Source organism: Canis aureus, chromosome 2, assembly GCF_053574225.1.
Source record: "Canis aureus isolate CA01 chromosome 2, VMU_Caureus_v.1.0, whole genome shotgun sequence".
In the NCBI taxonomy this organism is placed as follows: domain Eukaryota; kingdom Metazoa; phylum Chordata; class Mammalia; order Carnivora; family Canidae; genus Canis; species Canis aureus.
This window is the reverse complement of record NC_135612.1, coordinates 16084015-16104796: the sequence shown is the minus strand read 5'-3', so window position 1 is coordinate 16104796 and position 20782 is coordinate 16084015. Positions and strand designations below refer to the sequence as shown.

Genomic DNA, 20782 nt, shown 5'->3' with positions numbered 1-20782 from the left:
ATCAAGCCTCACATCCGGCTCCCTGCTCTGTAGGGAATCTGCTTCCCTCTACTCCCTCCCCAATTCTCACCCCTCCCCCATGCTTGTGTGTGTGCTCTCTCTCTGAAATGGAGAAAATCTTTTTTAAAAAAATAATATGAAAGTATACATAAGTGTATATTAAATTTTTCAAAGAAAAGACCCTCTGAAACAATGCTTTCTTGTTTAGACATGCAATTTGGAGCCCCAATAGCAATTTCTGTTGCTATTGCCCGATAATTCTTAATAATTGATATAAAGGTAAATATCCAACTACAAAAAAACGTGTGATGCTTCATAAAAAAGGATTCTACAACTGCTACTACATATTTTGTTCAGAATACTTAAAATACAATATATTATTTGAAAAATTAGACTAAAATAACATTTAAGAAGTCTAAGCTAAGAATTTCTAGAATATTACTCATGAATGATGACTATACACAAATTGACATTTCTCCTAGATGAAGCTTTAAAAGCCCTCTCTATTTATAGAAAGACAAACTGAGCATTACTGTATCTATAGTCTCAATGTTAAGAATCATAGTTTTTAAGAGACAAATTCACATTCACTATTATTTATAGTAATATAAAGATCCTATTAAACTCATGTGAATCACACAGAAAAGATGTGATCTCCCTATTTAATAAAAACTGAACTATATATACACATATTATTATGACAGTTTGCCCATGCTCAAAAACTATAGGTTTAAATTTTTATTTTAGTTGTCTCTTCTGCATAGTTTAAGATTGGATATAGATTTGTTCAGTTAGTCTCCACTTTTTTGTTAATGAACACTTCCATATTTTCCTTTTTCTAAAGAGAGAATTCCAAATCTACTCGAAAAAGTTGTCAAATTCAGTCTCATTTTCACATATTTATCATGCTCACTTATCCAAAGGAAAGTTTCTAAACAAGTAGACTAATAATTGAAATTCTAATAAGATCAAACAAATATTTTAATTGTATTACTATTCTCCTTTTTTATCCAAAAAGAAGAAATGTATAGGTTTATTCTACTAAAATAAAGAATGCCTTAATCTAAGTTAAAAAGTATCTAATCTAGGACCAGATTCTCATCCCATGAATGTCAAGAAAATTTTCAAGAATAACACAACCCATTATTAAGTGTATTTGCACCACATGCTATAAAGACTCTGATGAAAACAAAAACAAAAACAAAAAAAAGACTCTGATGAGCACAAATAAGTTCTCATATTCCATCAAAAACAAAGGAAATTGTTTAAATGAGCAAAACATAAATGATGGTCTAAACCAAAACACCAGATTAATATAGTACTCTCCTTCTATGGCAAAATAAAGCTTCTACATTTTCTTAGTCCAAAGAGGGGGAAAAAGTTGACTTTTATAATTCTTTGACCAAAATAAGAATGTAAATCGCAAAATCAAGCATCTGGAAATATCACAATACTTCATCAACAAACAGATGAGATGTTAATACTTATAAATGTTTATATCAGTATCCTCTAAATACCTCAGAGGAACAATCCAACAGTGTGAACTTCCAACGTTCTATACTTTATGAATTTAAATGGTGAAGATATAACTAATTCCATCTCTTTAAAAAAATGAACAGCATAAGGGATAATTCTTATTTTTGGTTTAGTACAATTCAAAATTGAATAATAAAGAAAATTATTATGTATATATTCATATGTATGTGTATATGCATATGTATATATACTGTATGGTCCTCAACCATAGCCATAGCCTCAACCTATGGCTAGCCTGTATTAATGATGTTAGAAAGTTATTTCTCACATAATACAAATAACAGTTGAAAAGGGTGCTGTTATTACTGCTGGAAAAATAAGAAAGAACTGAAGTTTCCTAAAGCAATCCTATATTAAAGGGAAGCAGCTCACCAAAGTTACTGGTAACTACAGTAATGCTGATAGGGGCCAAATGCCAACGCATATATGCTAAAAGAAAGATGAAGACATCAAGAAGTTTAAAAAAAGATTAACACTTACAACTGACTCAGTAACACTTAGATTATAGAAAAAGTGAAAAATTTGGCAATTATCTTAATTAACACAGAGATTGTACCAAAAAAATTTAAAATCTTCTTTTTTTCCCTCAATAATTTATTCACTTCAAAGTACCTACAACTGTCTATTTCTCTTTTCCTATGGAGTCAAGGCCAAAGTGATCATAGATGAATTATTTAATCATTTTCAGTAAGAAATGAATTCATGTTATAAAGATTTTGAGGATACAGGAATCCTAGATCTAAATTTAGAAATACTACATTAAAATTCTAGCTTCACTTTTATTCATGTAGATTTGTTAATATAAAATATAAAAAACAGGGGCACCTGGCTGGCTCAGTCAGTTAAGTGCCTTCAGCTCAGGTCATGATTCTGGGGACCTGGGATTGAGCCCAATGGCAGACTCTCCGCTCAGTGGGGAGCCTGCTTCTTCCTCTCCCTCTGCAGTTCCCCTTGCTTGTGCTCTGTCAAAAAATAAATAAAAACTTAAAAAAAAATATATATATATATATAATAAATTGTGATTTTGTAGAAAGGGGAAAAATGATTTTCCTTCCTTATTTTGTACCAATATTCAAAACTTTCATACTTAGTAAAATCAGTAGGTAAGCTTTGAAGTTCACAAAGTTCTTTTAGATAAACTGGCTCATTAAGTCCTTACATTAGCCTTATATCCACTTCACAGATTAAAAACTGTCACTCAGGGCAGCCCAGGTGGCTCAGTGGTTTAGTGCTGCCTTCAGTCCAGTGTATAATCCTGGAGACCCAGGATCGAGACCCACATCAGGCTCCCTGCATGGAGCCTGCTACCCCCTCTGCCTGTGTTTCTGCCTCTCTCTCTCTGTGTCTCTCATGAATAAATAAATATTTTTTTTAAAAAACGGACTCATGTTAATTGATTTGGCCAACATAAATCACAGAACTTGTGACAGAATAAAATCCAGTTCCATCCAGTATCTTTATCTTTTTTTAAATGTTACTTACTATGCTCACATTAGATCTTAGGCATTATACATCTTATATTAGAAAATTTGGGCTCTTTTGCCAATTTCTATTTCCCCTAGCTCCAAGCCTCTCCCACTCTATTCCTACGAGTTTGAAGTTTGGGGATTTTTTTTTTTAATTCCACATGTGATACCACGCACTATCTTCTGTATCTGGCTTATTTCATATAGCATAATGCCTTGAAGGTCCATGCTGTCACAAATCAAAGGATTTCCTTATTTCTTATGACTGAATAATAATCCATTGTGTGTATATATCCACTGATGAACACTAAAAAAAATGATAAAAAAATTTCAAATCTGTGCTATTGAAGAAATGTCCTCCAAAGAGCTAAACGTAAGCTGGGATACCAGTTTTATATAAAGTAGATGATGTCCTTACTTTAAATTCTGTATCAAAACTTGCTTCTAGTCCAAGATGGCAACACAGGTGGACCCTGAACTCATCAACTCTCATTGACTCAGCTAATCTTCAACTATATATAAGGCAATTCACTCCAAAAGGTACCCAAAAACTAGCTGAGTGAGAAGTACACTTTTGACAAACAAGAAAATACCCACATAGAAACAGGTCTTGGGAATATTACTCAGCCATTAGAAACAACAAATACCCACTATTTGCCTTGACATGGAGGGACCTGGAGGGTATTATGCTGAGTGAAATAAGTCAATCGGAAAAGGACTAACATTATATGGTCTCATTCATTTGGGGAATATAAAAATTAGTGAAAGGGAATAAAGAGAAAGGAAAGAAAATGAGTGAAAATATCAGTGAGGGTGACAAAACATGAGAGACACCTAACTCTGGGAAATGAACAGGGATATTGGAAGGGCAAGTGGGAGGGGTTGGGGTGACTGGGTGATGGGCACTGAGGGGGGCACTTGGCAGGATGAGCACTGGGTGTTATGCTAAATGCTGGCAAATAGAACTCCAATTAAAAAAAAAAAAAAAGAAACGGGTCTTGGCACATCTTCAGCTATTTGGAACAACAAAGAACAAATAAGGTGGATTGGACAATTGTAAAGATTTGAGAGAACCAAGAGCTTGAGCCAGGCTGAATGGTAAAAGGCTCATTTAGACACAAGACAACTCTGACAAGACTGGGAGAGGGGTTTGTTTTGTTAAATGTTGCAACCCAATAAAGAAAGTCAAGAAAATTGAAGGAAAAGGAATATGTTACAAACAAAAGAATAAGATAAAACTCACAAAAAAGAGATTAATGAAACAGAGATAAGTTATCTACCCAAGAAAGATTTCAAAATAATGGTCATAAAGATCCTTACCAAGGTCCCGAGAACAAAATGAGAATTTCAACAGAGATAGAAAAATGTAAGAAAGTATTCAATCAACATGATATACCACATTAATAAAAGAAAGAATAAGAACCACATGATTCTCTTAATAGATGCAGAAAAGGCATCTGTCAAAGCAGCATCCTTTCTTGATAAAAACCCTCAAGAAAGCAAGGATAGATGGAACATATCTCAACATCATAAAGGCCATATACGAAAGACCCACAGCTAATAATATCATCCTCAAAAGGGAAAAATTGAGAGCTTTTCCCCTAAGATCAGGAACACGACAGGGATGTCCCCAACTCTTACCACTGTTGTTCCAAAGTTCCAGCCTCAGCAGTCAGTAAACAAAAAGATTTTTAAAAAGGCATCCAGATCAGCAAGGAAGAAGTCAAACTTTCACTCTTTGCAGATGACATGATACTCTATATATAAAACCTGAAAGCTGGGAAACCTGCATTGCTTAGTCAGTTGAACAACCAACTCTGTATTTTGACTCAGTTCAATATCTCAGGGTCATGAGATTGAAACCTGTGTCAGGCCCCATACTGGGCATGGAGCTTGCTTGGAATTATCGCTCTCTGCCCCTCTCCTACACTTGCTCGCTCTCGCTTGCTCTAAGGAAAAAAAAAAAAAAAAAGAGAGAGAGAGAACGCCTGAAAGACTTCCACTAAAAAAATGCTAGAACTGATACATGAATTCAGCAAAGTCATAGGATATAAAATCAATGTACAAAAATATGTTGCATTCCTATACGCTAATAATGAAGTAGCAGAAAGAGAAATCAAGCAATCAATTCTATTTTCAATTGTAAAAGGCAGTCTATGGAATGGGGAAAGATATTTGCAAATGATATCTGATAAAGAGTGTCCAAAATCTATAAAGAACATAATCAAACTCAACACCCAAAAAACAAATGACCCAGTTAAAAAATGGGCAGAAGACATGAATAGACATTTCTCCAAAGAAGACATCAGATGGCCAACAGGCACATGAAAAGATACTCAATATCACTCTTCATCAGGGAAACGCGAATTAAAACCATCATGAGATACCACCTCATACCTGCCAGAATGGCTAAAATGAACAATATAGAAAACAATTGGTGTTGGCAAGGATGCAGAGAAAGGGCAACCATCTTGCACCACTGATAGGAATGAAAACTGGTACAGCCACTCTGGAAAACAGTATGGAGGTTTCTCAAAAAGTTAAAAATATGACCCAACAACTGCACTACTAGATATTTACCCAAAGGACAAAGATTCAAAGAGGTACATGCACCCCAATGTTTACAGCAGCATTATCAACAATAGCCCAACTTTGGAAAGAGCCCAGATGTCCATCAACAGACAAATGGATAAAGAAGATGTAGTGCGTCTGTGTGTGTACATGTGTGTGTTTGTGTGTAAAATTGAATACTACTCAACCATCAAAAAGAATGAAATCTCATCATTTGCAACAATGTGGATGGAGCTAGAGTGTATTATGCTAAGTAAAATAAGTCAGAGAAAGACAAATATCATATGATTTCACTCATATGTGGAATTTAAGAAACAAAACTGATGAACATAGGGGAAGGGAAGGAAAAATAAAATAAGATGGAAACAGGGAGGCAAACCATAAGAGAATCTTAACTATAAGAAACAAACTGAGGGCTACTGGAGTAGAGGTGGATGGGGAATGGGGTAACTGAATAATGGGCATTAAGGAGGGCACTTGATGTAATGAGCACTGGATATTATATGCAATTGATGAATCACTAAATTCTACCTCTGAAACTAATAATACACTATATGTTAATTAAATGGACTTTAAATTAAAACTTTTTTTAGGATGACTGGGTGGCTCAGTTGGTTAAACATCTGCCTTCAGCTCAGGTGATAATCCCTGGGTCCTGCAATCAAGTCCCGCATCCGGCTCCCTGCTCAACAGGGAGTCTACTTCTCCCTCTACATCCCCCCACCACCCTTTGTGATCTCTTTCTCTCTCTCTCTCTCTCATGTTCTCACTCTCAAATAAAATATTTTTAAAAAATTTTTTTAAGATAAATGGCTTTCATTGTTCTACAAGGAAAAAAGAAATCAGACATTATGAAACACACTGGAAAGTCCAATCCTTTCCATGCCTATGCTCATTAGTACAACTAAATAAGGAAAGCCAAGGTATCACTGTTTATGATTCAAAGTGCATGCTTTAGTTTCCACTAGGAGTTACTCTAAATTTCCTAATAAAATGTTTTTGTTTTTCCATTTATCTGGGTGATCTCTTTTTAATTGCTACTACCACACAAAAGTTCATTGATAAATGGTCTATACTTTGGATTTGAGAATAATTATTTTGCCATCTTTTCATTGTCCCTTGCCCACTTTTTTTCTACCCTAAGAAAATTCAGTGGTGAGGCACCTGGGTGGCTCAGTCAGTTAAGTATCTGCCTTTGGCTCAGGTCATGATCTTAGGATCTTGGGGTCAAGCCCAGCATCGGGTTCTCTACTCGGCGGGGAGCCTGCTTCTCCCTCTCCCTCTGCCTGCCTCTCCTCCTGTCTGTGTGCTTGCTTTCTCTCTGTTGAATAAATAAAAATAAAATCTGAAAGAAAGAAAAGAAAAGAAAAGAAAAGAAAAGAAAAGAAAAGAAGAAAAGAAAGAAAAGAAAAGAAAAGAAAAGAAAAGAAAAGAAAAGAAAAGAAAAGAAAAGAAAAGAAAGGAAGGAAGGAAGGAAGGGAAAGAAAGTCAGTCAGTCAGTCCAGTGGTAAGGCACACCTGGCCAGCTCAATCAGAAGAGCACATGACTCTTGATCTCTGGTTCATGAGTTCACACCCCACACTGAGCGTAGAGCTTACTTAAATAAATAAAAATTTAAAAATATATATCCAGTGCCTACATCTCTATTAACAAACCCAAGAATGAAAATATACCAAAACTGACCAACACAGAACTTGTAACCCTGAATTAGTATATAAACATGAGAAAACAAACTACTATTGCAGACAAGTATGACAACCAAAAAACTGCAGAAGGCTCTTCCAGTTAAGCTTTAAAGCCAGAAAAAGTAAATCTAACATTCACTTTGTTTTTTGTATTCCTGGAATGCATTCTTACTCTGAGGAAGAATAAAAATGGTAATAAATCTAAAGCAAGACAAAAAGTTTTGAAGACTAATTATATTTTTTTGCTACAGAATACAGAGCAAATAACATTCAACAGTATAACATATAACAGAAAAATATCCCATTAATTAAAGTATCTCATTAGTATTTAAAGATTGCTCTAGAGGCTCAGGTAAAATGAATATATAGGACCTTTTTAAAAAGCCTACAACTGACGCCAAGTTTTTCTGCCAGTATTTTCAATCTTCTTTGTTAGTTTGATATACTTACTCTTTTTCTAAAATGTAATCTGCAATTAATTTTTCAAAGACTTATAATACATTCAATTTGTGGACCTCTGTCTCTAAAAAGAAAATTCTAAATTTATTTTATATAAGATATGAATTTTTTTGGTTGTTTCATTTATATACTTAGCTTCTATAAAATTCCCTGCATTTTCATAAACCTCGGACAACAAGACACACAAAAGAGTGAGAAAAAAAGAGAACAGGATCTTGTACTAGAATCCTGCCTGAGCCAAATCTCAGTAGTCTTTTGGCAAAAAAAACCTTGTGTGAACTATTTCCAAGACTTCAGACTAAGGCAGACAAAGGTTCCATACAAGAATAGGCCCAAAACGGCTAATAACCTTTCACATTTGACCTTTTACCCAGGTGTCTCATACTTTGTGAACTTAAAATCTTATGAGTGAATGCTTAGTCATCCTGTTTACAAACAACATATTTATTCCACAGAAAAAATTTGGCAAGACATATCCAGGTCAACTGACCTTGATGTGTCACAGAAACCATGGGTCTCAGACTCCTCTTAATTAATCCAAACTACAACATTTTCACTGGCTGAAATCTGTGCTGGACTGTGTAGTAATCATAAATGTTTTAATTCACTTTTATGTCATACACTTCAAAGTAGTACCATACAAAATATGAAAGCAATGGTACATCAACTACAAGTGGTATAATCAGGACTACATGGAAGACACAAAAAGCATAAATTTTTAACCTGAATATTACAAGTTATTCTCAACTATTACACTGCAAATATGTAAGTACATAACAAAAATCACACAATCTTTTAGTTATTTATGTGTTTTTGTAACTCCAGTCTTAGTTGCTTTATCTTAATATTAGGCAGTTACCTAAAGATATTACTTGATTTATTTATTTAAGATCTTATTTATTTATTCATGAAAGACACAGAGGCAGAGATATAACCAGAGGGAGAAGCAGGCTCCCCAAGGGGAGCACAATGCTGGACTTGATCCCAGGACCCCAGGATCACGACCTGAGCCAGAAGCACTCAACCACTGAGCTACCCAGGTGTCCCAGAAACTACTTGATTTAGAGGCACCTGGGTGGCTCAGTCCATGAAATATCTGACTCTTGGTTTCAGCTCAGGTGATGATCTCAGATCATGAGACTGAGCCCTGTAATGGGCTCCCTACTCAGCTCGAAGTGTGCTTGAGATGCTCTCCCTCCCTCTGCCCCTCCCCCCAGATCGCGGGGATAAATAATATAATAAATAAACAAACAAACAAATAAATAAAATATTTTTAAAAAGAAGAAAGTACTTAATTAAATTCATTATCTCTATAGGCAGTCCAAGATGGTAGCATAGAAAGATCCTGAACTCACCTCTTCCCATAAACAGACCAAATTTACAGCTACATTTGGAACAATTCCCTCTGAAAAAGACCTGGAATGTAGCTTCAAAGTTCCTTCACAACAAATGGTAAAAGGGCTACATCAAGATGGCTAAGAAAGGTAAAGGCACAGTCTCACCACGCCCCCACCACCACCACCAAACTGTCAACCCACAATCAGGAGAGATCTCACAAATCCTGAGCTCCCTGAGGAGAAAGGGGTTCATCACTCTCCACAGAAGGCACCACAGCCTCGAGACCTACAAGAGAGATAAGCCTCGAAAACATCTGGCTTTGCAAACAACCAGGGCTCAGGTCCAAGAGACCCAAAGAGCTGTAGGGAACTGAGATTTTGCACTCAAATGACTTATGGACAGACTCACAACCCATGGGGCCCAGTAAAAAAGCAGCAGTTTGAAAAATGTCTAGACTCTACGTGAAGCAGATTCATTTGGCTAATCTTAAAGTGTGTGCCAGAGGAGGCGAAGCACATTGGGACTATCTCCAGAAAAAAGGTGCTACAAGATAGGAGAACACAAAAATGGTAATTTGAACTTGCTAATGCCAGTGAGCATATCCTGGTCCAGTGTTTCCTGCTGCCCTGCAAAAGCTAGTGGGTGCATGCTGGCCCTACGTTCTCCCAATTCCTCGCTAAAGCCAGCAGGCATGCAAAGGGAGATTCTGTGATCACCTGGCTCTGGTAGCCAGGAGGAGTTACATTTCTGGGCTCCATGGGACTGAAATAGTCAGAGATGATCCTTTGCAGGCTACCACCCACCCCCAGGGCACTGCACAGACAGAGAGTGAAACATTCCCCAGTCCTCCTGCGGAAAGGTCTATTTACCTTTCCTGGAGCTTCAGCTTGAGGGGCAGACTTCAGATTTGCCACACATTCAGAAGCTACAGAGCAGCTTAGGGAACATATGCAGGGGGATGCCATCCTCAGATTTAATATAGCCCCATAGTACCTCCCAAAAAGGAGCTTACATATTTGTCTGAAGTCCCAGTTTTTGCAACTGTCACCCAGAGGTCACATCCAGAACACTTTATCTGGAAGTCAGCAAGGTTTAAGTTCCAGAGGACTGTATATACTTGCAGACTTTAAAAGCTGCTGCCTGAGGGTCTCGTTTCCAATCAGCCTGAAAATAGGTGCTGACTGAGATCCCTTCCTTTGGAACCCTGACAGGGCTTGGCACACCTTGACTTATCTAGTATAAATCAGGCTGCTTAGATAATCACAAAGGTCTGAAAGACAACCAGAGCTAGAGCAAGGTTAAAAGATAAGGTTTATCTCCCACACAAGGTCACTCCTTCCAGACTAGAAGAGGTAACTGTTTTGCCTAATACATAGAAACAAGCCCAGAGTGTTTCCCAGAAAAAAAAACAGAAAAATATCTATTAAATGAAAAAATACAAAACCTCAAAAAAAAAAAAAAAAACACCTTAATGAAACAGAGATAAGTAATATATCTCTGATAAGGAATTCAAATAGTCACAAAGACTGGTGCAGCCACTCTGGAAAACTGTGGAGGTTCCTCAAAGAGTTAAAAATAGATCTGCCCTACGACCCAGCAATTGCAATGCTAGGGATTTACCCCAAAGATACAGATGCAATGAAACGCCAGGACACCCGTGCCCTGATGTTTATAGCTGCAATGTCCACAATAGCCAAACTGTGGAAGGAGCCTCAGTGTCCATTGAAAGATGAATGGATAAAGAAGATGTGGTTTATGTATACAGTGGAATATTACTCAGCCATTAGAAATGACAAATACCCACCATTTGCTTCAACGTGGATGGAACTGAAGGGTATTATGCTGAGTGAAATAAGTCAGTCGGAGAAGGACAAACCCCCTATAGGGTCTCATTCATTTGGGGAATATAAAAAATAGTGAAAGGGAATAAAGGGGAAAGGAGAAAAAAATGAGTGGAAAATATCAGAAAGGGAGACAGAACATGAGAGACTCCTAACTCTGGGAAACGAACTAGGGTGGTGGAAGGGGAGGTGGGCAGGGGGTGGGGGGTGACTGGGTGATGGGCACTGAGGGGGGCACTTGATGGGATGAGCACTGGGTGTTATTCTATATGTTGGCAAATTGAACACCAATAAAAAATAAATTTATTAATAAAAAAAAACAAATAGTCACAAAGATATTCAACTAGGGAGAATGGATGAACATGGTGAGAACTTCAACAAAGAAATACAAAACATAAGAAAGTGCCAAAAAGAAGTCATAGAGCTGCAGAATATAACTGAACCAAAAAACACACTACAAGGATTCAACAGCAGACTAGATCAGAGCAGAAATGATCACTGAGCTCAAAGACAGGCAGTGGAATTCATTCATACAAAGCAACAGAAAGATAAAAGAATTTTATAAAGTAAAAGTAGTTTAAGGGACCAATATGACAGTATCACATGAAATAACATATTATAGGAGTCCCAGAAGGAAAGGAGAGAGAGAAAAGAACAGAAAACTTATTTGAAGAAATAATGGCTGAAAATTTCCCTAAACCAATATTCAGATCCAGGAAGCCCAGAAAGTTACAAATGAGAGGAACCCAAAAATATCCACAGCAAGACATATTGACATAATTAAATTGTCAATAATTAAAGAGAAAGAATCTTAAAAGCAGCATGAGAAAACAACTAGTCACATACAAGGGAACCCTCATAAGATTATCAGCAGAATATTGAGAGAAATTTTATAGGTCATGCTAGAGGAAAAAAACTTGTCACCAAGAATACTTTATCCAGCTAGGTTTTCATTCAGAATAGAAAAAGAGATAAAGACTATTCTGGGCCAAAAAAAAAAGCCAAAAAGGTCATCACCATTAAATTAGCCTTACAAGAAATACATCTTTAAACTGCAAAGAAGGGCATTAATAAGTATTAAGAATATGAAAGTATAAACCTCATTAGTAAAAGTAAATATATTGAAAAGGTAGTAGATTACTTACTTAGAAAGTTACTATGAAAAAAAAAGTTACTATGAAAATTAAAAGACAAAAATAGTAAAAAAAAAAAAGTGTAATTACAATTATCAGTAAAAGGTGGGTGGGGGGACGGGGTAATTGGGTGATGGGCAATAAAGAGGGCACTTGATGTAATGAGCACTGGGTTATATGCAACTGATGAATCACTAAATTCTACCCCTAAGACCAATAATACACTACTTGTTAACTAAACTGAATTTAAATTTTAAAAATTTTTAAATAAAAAGTAAAAATATAAATATAAAAAAATGACATCAAAAACATAAAATGTGGGATAGGGAGTAAATAAGACTTTTTTTTAATATGACTTTTAAAATGCATTCAAAACTAAGCTGCTATTGGGATGCCTGAATGGCTCAGTTGGTTAAATGTTCAATTCCATCTCAACTCTGGTCTTGATCTCAGGATCATCATGAGTTCAAGCCCTGCATTGGGCTCCATGCTAAGCATGGAGCCTACTTTGAAAGGAAAAACAAAACAAAACAAACAACCTAAGCTGCTATCAATTTAAAATGGGTTGGGTTGGGGACACCTAGGTGGCTCAGCAGCTTAGCACCTGCCTTCAGCGCAGGGCATGATCCTGGAGTCCCAGGACTGAGTCCCACATAAGGCTCCCTGTATGGAGCCTGCTTCTCCCTCTACCTGTGTCTCTACCTCTCTCCTTTCTCTCTGTCTCTCATGAATAAATAAAATCTTTTAAAAATTAATTAATTAATTAAAATGGATTGGGGGCTTTTTTCATATATATATGATAGATATATATCATATATATATATACACATATATACACACACACGGGGGGGGGGGGGGCTGTTATAAGTGAGCATCATGAGAACCAAAACTCTAAAGTATATAAACAAAAGATAGTAAGAAAGAAATCTAAGCAAAACACTAAAAAAGTCATCAAACCACAAGGAAAGACTGCAGAAGAATAAGAAAGAACTGAAAGGAACTAAAATACAACCAAATAACAATTAACAAAATGGTAATAAGTATATATCTATCAATAATTATTTTAAATGTAAATGGACTAAATTCTCAAATCAAAAGATAAAAAGTAGCTGAATGAATAAAAAAACAAGACCAATCTATACACTGTCTACAAAGGACTCACTTCAGATTTAAGGACAAACACAGGCTGAAAGTGAAGGGATGAAAAAAGAAGTTCCACACAAACAGAAATGAAAGAGAAAAAAAGATGGAGTAGCCATATCACATAAAATAAACTTTAAAAAAAAGATTATAAAAAAAGAAAAATATGGGCATTATTTGATCATATAAAATATGATCCTTATTTATAATGATAAAAGGGGTCAATCCCAGAAGAGGATATAACATTTGTAAATATACACCTAAAAAAGGAACACTCAAATATATAAAGCAAAAATTAACAGACCTAAAGGAACATAAGGACAGCACCACAATAACAGTAGAAGACTTTAATACCTCACGTACATCAATGGATTTCTCAGGGAAATAGAAAATTAATAAGGAAACATAAACACATCATCACTGGTGAATTCTAAAGAGTTCAGACTTAAAGATTTAACACCTATCCTTTTCAAACTCTTCCAAAAAATTAAAAAGGAGGGAATATTTCTAAATTCATTTCACAAGGCCAGCATTACCCTGATAACAAAACCAGAGAAGGACACCACAAAAAATTGCTGGCTATTATCTTTGATCAACACAGATGCAAAAATCTTCAACAAAATATTAGTCAAATTCAAAAGTACATTAAAAGAATAATATACCATGATCAAGTGGGATTTATTCCAGGAATGCAAGAATATACCAACATCTGCAAATCAATCAGGATACAGTGCATTAATAAACTGAAGGATAAAAATCACATGATCATCTCAAGAGATGCAGAAAAAAACATTTGACAAAATTCAACAACCATTTATGATTTTAAAAAAACTCTCAACAAAGTATAAAGTAAATGTACCACAACATAATAAAAGCAATAGATTTAAAGTCCACAGCTAACATTATATAATTTTTCTCTAAGATCAAAAACAAGACAAGGATATCCACTCTCCACACTTTTATTTAAGATAATATGGGAAATCTTAGCCACAGCAATAAGGTGAGAAAAATAAATAAGAAGTATCCAAATCGAAAAAGAATAAGTAAAACTGTCACTATTCACAGACAACATGATTTTATATATAGAAAACCCTAAAGACTCCACCAAAAAACTATAGGAACTAATCAGCAAATTTAGTAAAGTTACAGGATACAAAATCAACATACAAAAATCTATTGCATACACTAATAACAAATTCTTAGAAAAATAAATTCAAAAAATAATCACTTTACAATTACATTAAAAAGGATAAAATACCTAGCAATAAATTTAACCAAGGAGGTGAAAGACCTATATACTGGAAACCTTAAGGCACTAATGAAGGAAATTAAAGAAGACACAAATAAATGGAAGGATATTCATACTCATGGACTGAAAGAGTTAATACTATTAAAATGTCCATATGATCCCAAAACAACCTACAGATTCAATGCAATCTCTATCAAAATCCCAATGGTAAACAATCAATCAACAAACAATCCTACAATTCATATGGAACCAGAGAAGACCCTGAATCCCAATGGCAATCAATCAATGAGCAGTGCTAAAATTGTATATGAAACCACAAAAGACCCCAAATAACCAAAGCAGTCTTGAGAAAGAACAAAGCAACAGGCATCATGGTCCCTGATTTCAAACTATATTACAAAGTTATAATAATCAAAACAGTATGGTAATGGCATGAAAAAAGACACATAGAACAGAATAAAGAACCCAAAAATAAACACACAAATACATGTCAATTCATCTGCAACAAAGGAGCCAAGAATATACAAAGAGGAAAAGACAGGCTCTTCAGTAAATAGGGCTGGGAAAACTGGACAGCCACATGCAAAAACACAAAACTAGACTACTGCTTTATATCACTCAAATAATTAACTTGAAATGAATTAAAGACTTAAATATAAAGGCCTGAAACCATAAGTCTCCCAGCCTACCATTACTGATAATCTTTGCTCATAGGCTGGCCTTTATGGGGATTTGCTGACCACCCTTGAATGACTAGAAAAACTCAAGCTATAATTTGGTTTAAATGGTCCTAGGTTCTTTTGGCAAAAGCAAGTGTAAATCTTCTCTATAGAAAGGTAGCTTGATTCTAAGCCTCCAGAACTCTCCAAATAATTTTGGAAGGGCAATGAAAAAGATAATCAAGAATACAAGGAAACAAAGCATCAGGTGACAAAAACTTACATAAATGAAAAACAACAGCAAGGGACACATTAAGACTTTAAATATTACAACTGTCACATACAAATTATCAAACTATGCTTACTACATTTAAAAATAAATGAATGGCACACTTAAAAATATACACAGGTATAGGAAACTACATGAAGTAAAAAAGCAGATTAGGAAAAGAATGAAATGGAATTTCTCCAAAGGAAAATGAATATTGTTTAAAATTGATATTTGCAAATCATATATTTGATGAGATTAATATCAAAAAATAAGTAAATAATACACAGTATAAAAACAAATAACCTGGTTTAAAAATGGGCAAAGGATTTAAATAGACATTTTTTTCCAGATGGCCAACGGGTATGTAAAAATACTCAGAATCACTAACCAGGAAAATCTAAGCCATAAGGAAATATTATATCATAACTGTCAGGATGGCTATCATCAAAAAGGTAACAAATAAGTTTTAGCAAGGGAATAGAGAAAAGAGAATATATATTGAAATATAAATTGAGACAGGTAATATGGAAAAAGTTTGAGGTTCCTCAAGAATCAAAAACAGAACTACCACCCGTTGGGTGCCTGACTGGCCTATACAGTAGAGCATATAATTCTTGGTATTGGAGGTATAATTTACTTAAAAAAAGACTACCATATGATCCAGGAATCCTACATCTGGGTTTATATCCAAAAGAAATAAAATCATTATCTCAAAGAGATATCTGCACCATCATGTTCACTGCAGCATTATTCACAAAAGCCAATTTCGGAAACAAGTGTCCATCACAGATAAATGCATTAAAAAGTGTGGTATGTATGCACCATGGAATATTATTTAGTCATCAAAAAGGAAGAAAACTCTCATTTGCAAAAATACGGATAAACCTGGAAGACATTGTGCTCAATAAAATAAGTCTTAAAGAGAAAGACAAAAACTATATAAACTCATTTTTATGTGGAATCTAAAAAAAATTCAACTCATAGACTACAGAGTAAAACAGTGGTTGCCACAGACAGGGGTAGAGGAAATGAGGAGACACATTCATCATAGGGTATGAAATTTCAGTAACAAGATTAATAAATTCTGAAAATCTAATGTACACCATTATTTTTTTTAAGATTTTATTTATTCATGAGAGACACATAGAGAGAGAGAAGCAGGCTCCTCATAGGGAGCCTGATGCGGGACTCGATCCTGGGACTCCAGGATCACACCCTGGGCCGAAGGCAGCACTAAACCGCTGAGCCACCCAGGGATCCCCTGTACACCATTATAGTTAATAACACTGTATTGTACATATGCGATCTGCTATGCTAAGAGAGTAGATCTTAAGCATTCTCAACCACAAAAGAAAACTTTCTAGGGTGATGGATATGTTAATTAACTTGACTGTGGTAATCATTTCATAATGTATGTGTATATTAAATCTCCATGTTGTACTCTAAAAAGTAAACTTTTAAAAACTAACGATTCTCCCAGGTTTCAGTACCAAAGAAAGAAAGAAAGGAAGATAAACTATGATTTGCCATTAAGAAATTATTGCAACGTAGGGGTGCCTGGCTGGCTCAATGAGTTGAGCCCATGACTCTTAATCTCAGCTCAGGTGATGATGTGGGGGTGTGAGATCCCCACTCAGCAGGATGTCTGCTTGAGATTCTCTCTCTCCCTCCTCCTGCTCACACACTCTCTCTAATAAATAAATCTTTTTAAAAATTATGTATAATTTTTATACATAATTATAAATGTCATACAATGTATAATAAACTTTAGAAAAAAAGTTGAGAAGCTAAAGAATATACACAGACATACAACCTGACATTAGAGAAGCAAGAAGTATCCATGACTGAAACAACTGCCATAAATGAGGAGTCATTATACTCTTGTGCTATGGGCTAAAAACCTGTATCCCTTCAAAGTTCATATGTTCAAGTCCTAATCCCAATTTGATGGCATTTAGAAGTAGAGCCTTTGGGAGGTAATTAGATCTTGGGGATGGGGGGGATCCCTGGGTGGCTCAGCGGTTTAGTTCCTGCCTTTGGCCCAGGGAGTGATCCTGGAGACCCCGGATCAAGTCCCAGATGGAGCTCCCTGCATGGAGCCTGCTTCTCCCTCTGCATGTGTCTCTGCCTCTCATTCTCTCTCTGTGTGTATAATCTCTCATAAATAAATAAATAAAATCTTAAAAAAAAAAAAAAAAAAAGATCTTGGGGATGGAACTCATGAATGGGATTGGTACCATTGTAAGAAAAGAATGAGAAAAATGACCTCTCTCCTCACCATGTGAGGATATATCAAGATGGTTACCATCTGCAAATCAGGAGCAAGATCCTCACCAGACACTGAATCTGTCAGCACCTTTGTCTTGATCTTCCCAGACTTAAGAACTATGAAATAAATGTTTGTCATTTAAGTCACCCAGTTTATGGGATGTTATAGTAGTCTGAACTGACCTGTACATGTTGAAAAAGCAGTAACTACTTACAGGAACTAAAAAAGAAAGATACAAATATATGAAATTGTGCTATGTTTTCTTACAGAGAGACAGGTAAAAAAAAAAAAAAAAACTATGCACAAAGCAATGCAAATGAAGAAAAGTTTGCCAAATCCTTTGAGAAAATGACATATTTCTAAGCAACGGGGATCAGCATGACCATTTCATACATCACATATTATTCTTTTAAATTTTGTTTATTTGAAAGAGAGTGTGTGTAAGCAAGAGAGCAAGATCAGGGGGAGGGCAAAGGAAGAAGGAGAGAATCTCAAACAGACTAGACTCCCTGCCAAGTGCAGAGCCCAACATGGGGCTGCATCTCACCACCCTGAGATCCAATCTAAGCTAAAACCAAGAGTCAGATGCTTAAACCACTGAGACACTCAGATACCCCCGCATAATACTATTATTAAGGCATTAGTAACATTGTTTTCTCTTTTGGTGATGTATAAATGGTGCATGTTTCAATTGATCATATTTTAGATTTATAAAAAACGGTATTTGAAGTCAACAAAATTTCCAGAACTGATCAAAGACACCAATTCACATAATCAAGAAGCCAAAAATTCCCAACCAGTATAAATAAAAAGAAATCCACACTTAAAGACATCACATGAAATTATTTAAATCTAAAAGGAAAGAGCAAGACCTTTAAAGCAGTCACAGTGGGCAGGGGAAGAGGGGGGGCGGGGAAGGTTACCTTCAAAAGAAGGTCAGATGCCAGGTTTGTGAAGTAGAAAAGTTCAATAGTGTTACAATGGCAACTCTCCCCAGATTGATTCATTCCCTATCAAAATTTAGGCAGCCTTTTAGCAGAAATTGGTAAGATAATCTTAAAATTTATATAGAATCGCCAATTATATAAAATTGCAAAATTTATATAAAATTCATAGAGAATACTACAACAATTTTGACCAAGAAAAGCAAAGCTGGACAACTTATACTTTCCAATTTCAAAATTTAATATAAAACTACTGCAGCAGTTATCAACATGATGTAGTACTGGCAAAGGAAGATAGACATGTACATCACTAGAATAGAAGTGAGAGTACAGAAATAAATGTTTATACTTATGGTCAACTGATTTTCAACAAAGGTGTAAAAGAAATTCACAGAAATAAAGGATAGCCTTTTTAATGAATGATACTAGGACTAGATATCCATATGCCAAAAGATGAAGTTAGACCTTTGTCTCATACTATATACAAAAATTAACAGAAAATAAATCAGAGCTAAATGTGAGAACTAAAACTTTTAAAGGAAAATACAGGTGATTATCTTTAAGACCCTAGATTAGGCAAATATTTCTTAAATTTAACACCAAAAAAATTTGATAAATTGGACTTCACCAAAATTCAAGTCTTTTGCACTTCAAAAGACACCATTAAGAAAACTAAAAGAGAAGCAGCAAAATGAGAGAAAATATTGCAAAATTTTATCTTATAAGGGACTTGTATACAAAACAATGAATCCTTTGTATATGAGAATACAAGCAATACAATCTCAAAAATGGGTAAAATTTGCAAAAAAAAAAAAATAACATTTCACCAAAGAATATATATGAATGGTTAATAAGCATATAAAAGATGTTCAATATCATTAGTTTAGGAAATGCAAATTAAAACTACAATAAGAAGCAATTTCACACCCACTAGTATGGCCATGATAATTTTTTTTTTTTTTTTTTTTGTATTAGATGATAATAGGGATGCCTGGCTGGTTCAGTTAGTAGGGACACTATCTCAGGGTCTCAGGGTCATGAGTTTGAGCCCTATGCCTGGGTGTAGAGATTACTTTAAAAAAAGAAAATAGATGGGGCAGCCCAGGTGGCTCAGTGGTTTAGCACCACCTTCTTCAGCCTGGGGCATGATCCTGGAGAACCAGGATGGAGTCCCACGTTGGGTTACCAGCATGGAGCCTGCTTCTCCCTCTGCCTGTGTGTGTGTGTGTGTGTGTGTGTGTGTGTGTCTGTGTGTCTGTGTCTGTGTCTCTCATGAATAATAAATAAAATCTTAAAATAAAAAGCAAACTCATTTAAAAAAAAGAAAATAGATAACAAATGTTAGCTAGAATGTGGAGAAACAGGAGTCCTCACACTACTGGTAGGAATATAATGATGCAAACACTTTGGAAAACGGTCTAGAAGTCTCTTGTAAAAGATAAAAAATAAATCTGCCAAATAACAGGGCAATTCTCCTCTTAGGGATTTACACAAAAGAAATGAAAACATATATACATAGAGATTCACACATGAATTCTTTTAGGAACATTATTCATATTCATAGTCAAAACCTGAAAAAAAAACCTACGTGTCCAACAACTGATGGAGACAAAATGTGGTATATCCATATAGTGGAATACTATTCATCAAAAGAAAGAACAAATTACTAATACATGCTTCCACATACATGAACTTCAAAAATATTATGTTAAATGAAAGAATGCCAGTACAAAAGATCACATATTCTATGACTTGATTTATATGAAATTTCCAGAAAAAGAAAATTTAGAGACAAATACATAGATTAGTGTTATCTGGGATAAAGGAGGGAGGACAGGGATAAATAGTTAATAGACATAAGGTTTCTTATTAGGGTGACAGAAATATTCTAAAACTAATCAACTCAGCACAAAACTGCTAAACTTACTTTTAAAAATCACTGAATTACTTGAAATGGGTGGATCATCTGATATACAAAATATGCCTCAAAGCTATATATACATGCATAGATACATAAAAATCAGATCAATTACATCACAAAAACAGTGAAAACCAGAAAACAATGAAATGAGATCTTAAACATAATGACAAAAATTACTGCTAATCCTGAATTTTATACTCAGCTAATTTTATACTGCTAATCCTGAATTTTATACTCAGTATGGTTAAACTAACAAAATAAAATGGCTTTGTCAGAACAATAAAATAGAGTTTGTTATC

At 35.1% G+C, this 20782-nt stretch overlaps 1 long non-coding RNA gene across 7 annotated transcripts in view; it reads right to left on the bottom strand.

Annotated features, from left to right (window-relative positions):
* LOC144293663 (uncharacterized) overlaps positions 1 to 20782 on the bottom strand; it is a 652264-nt gene that overhangs the window by 592061 nt on the left and 39421 nt on the right. The window lies entirely within an intron of this gene.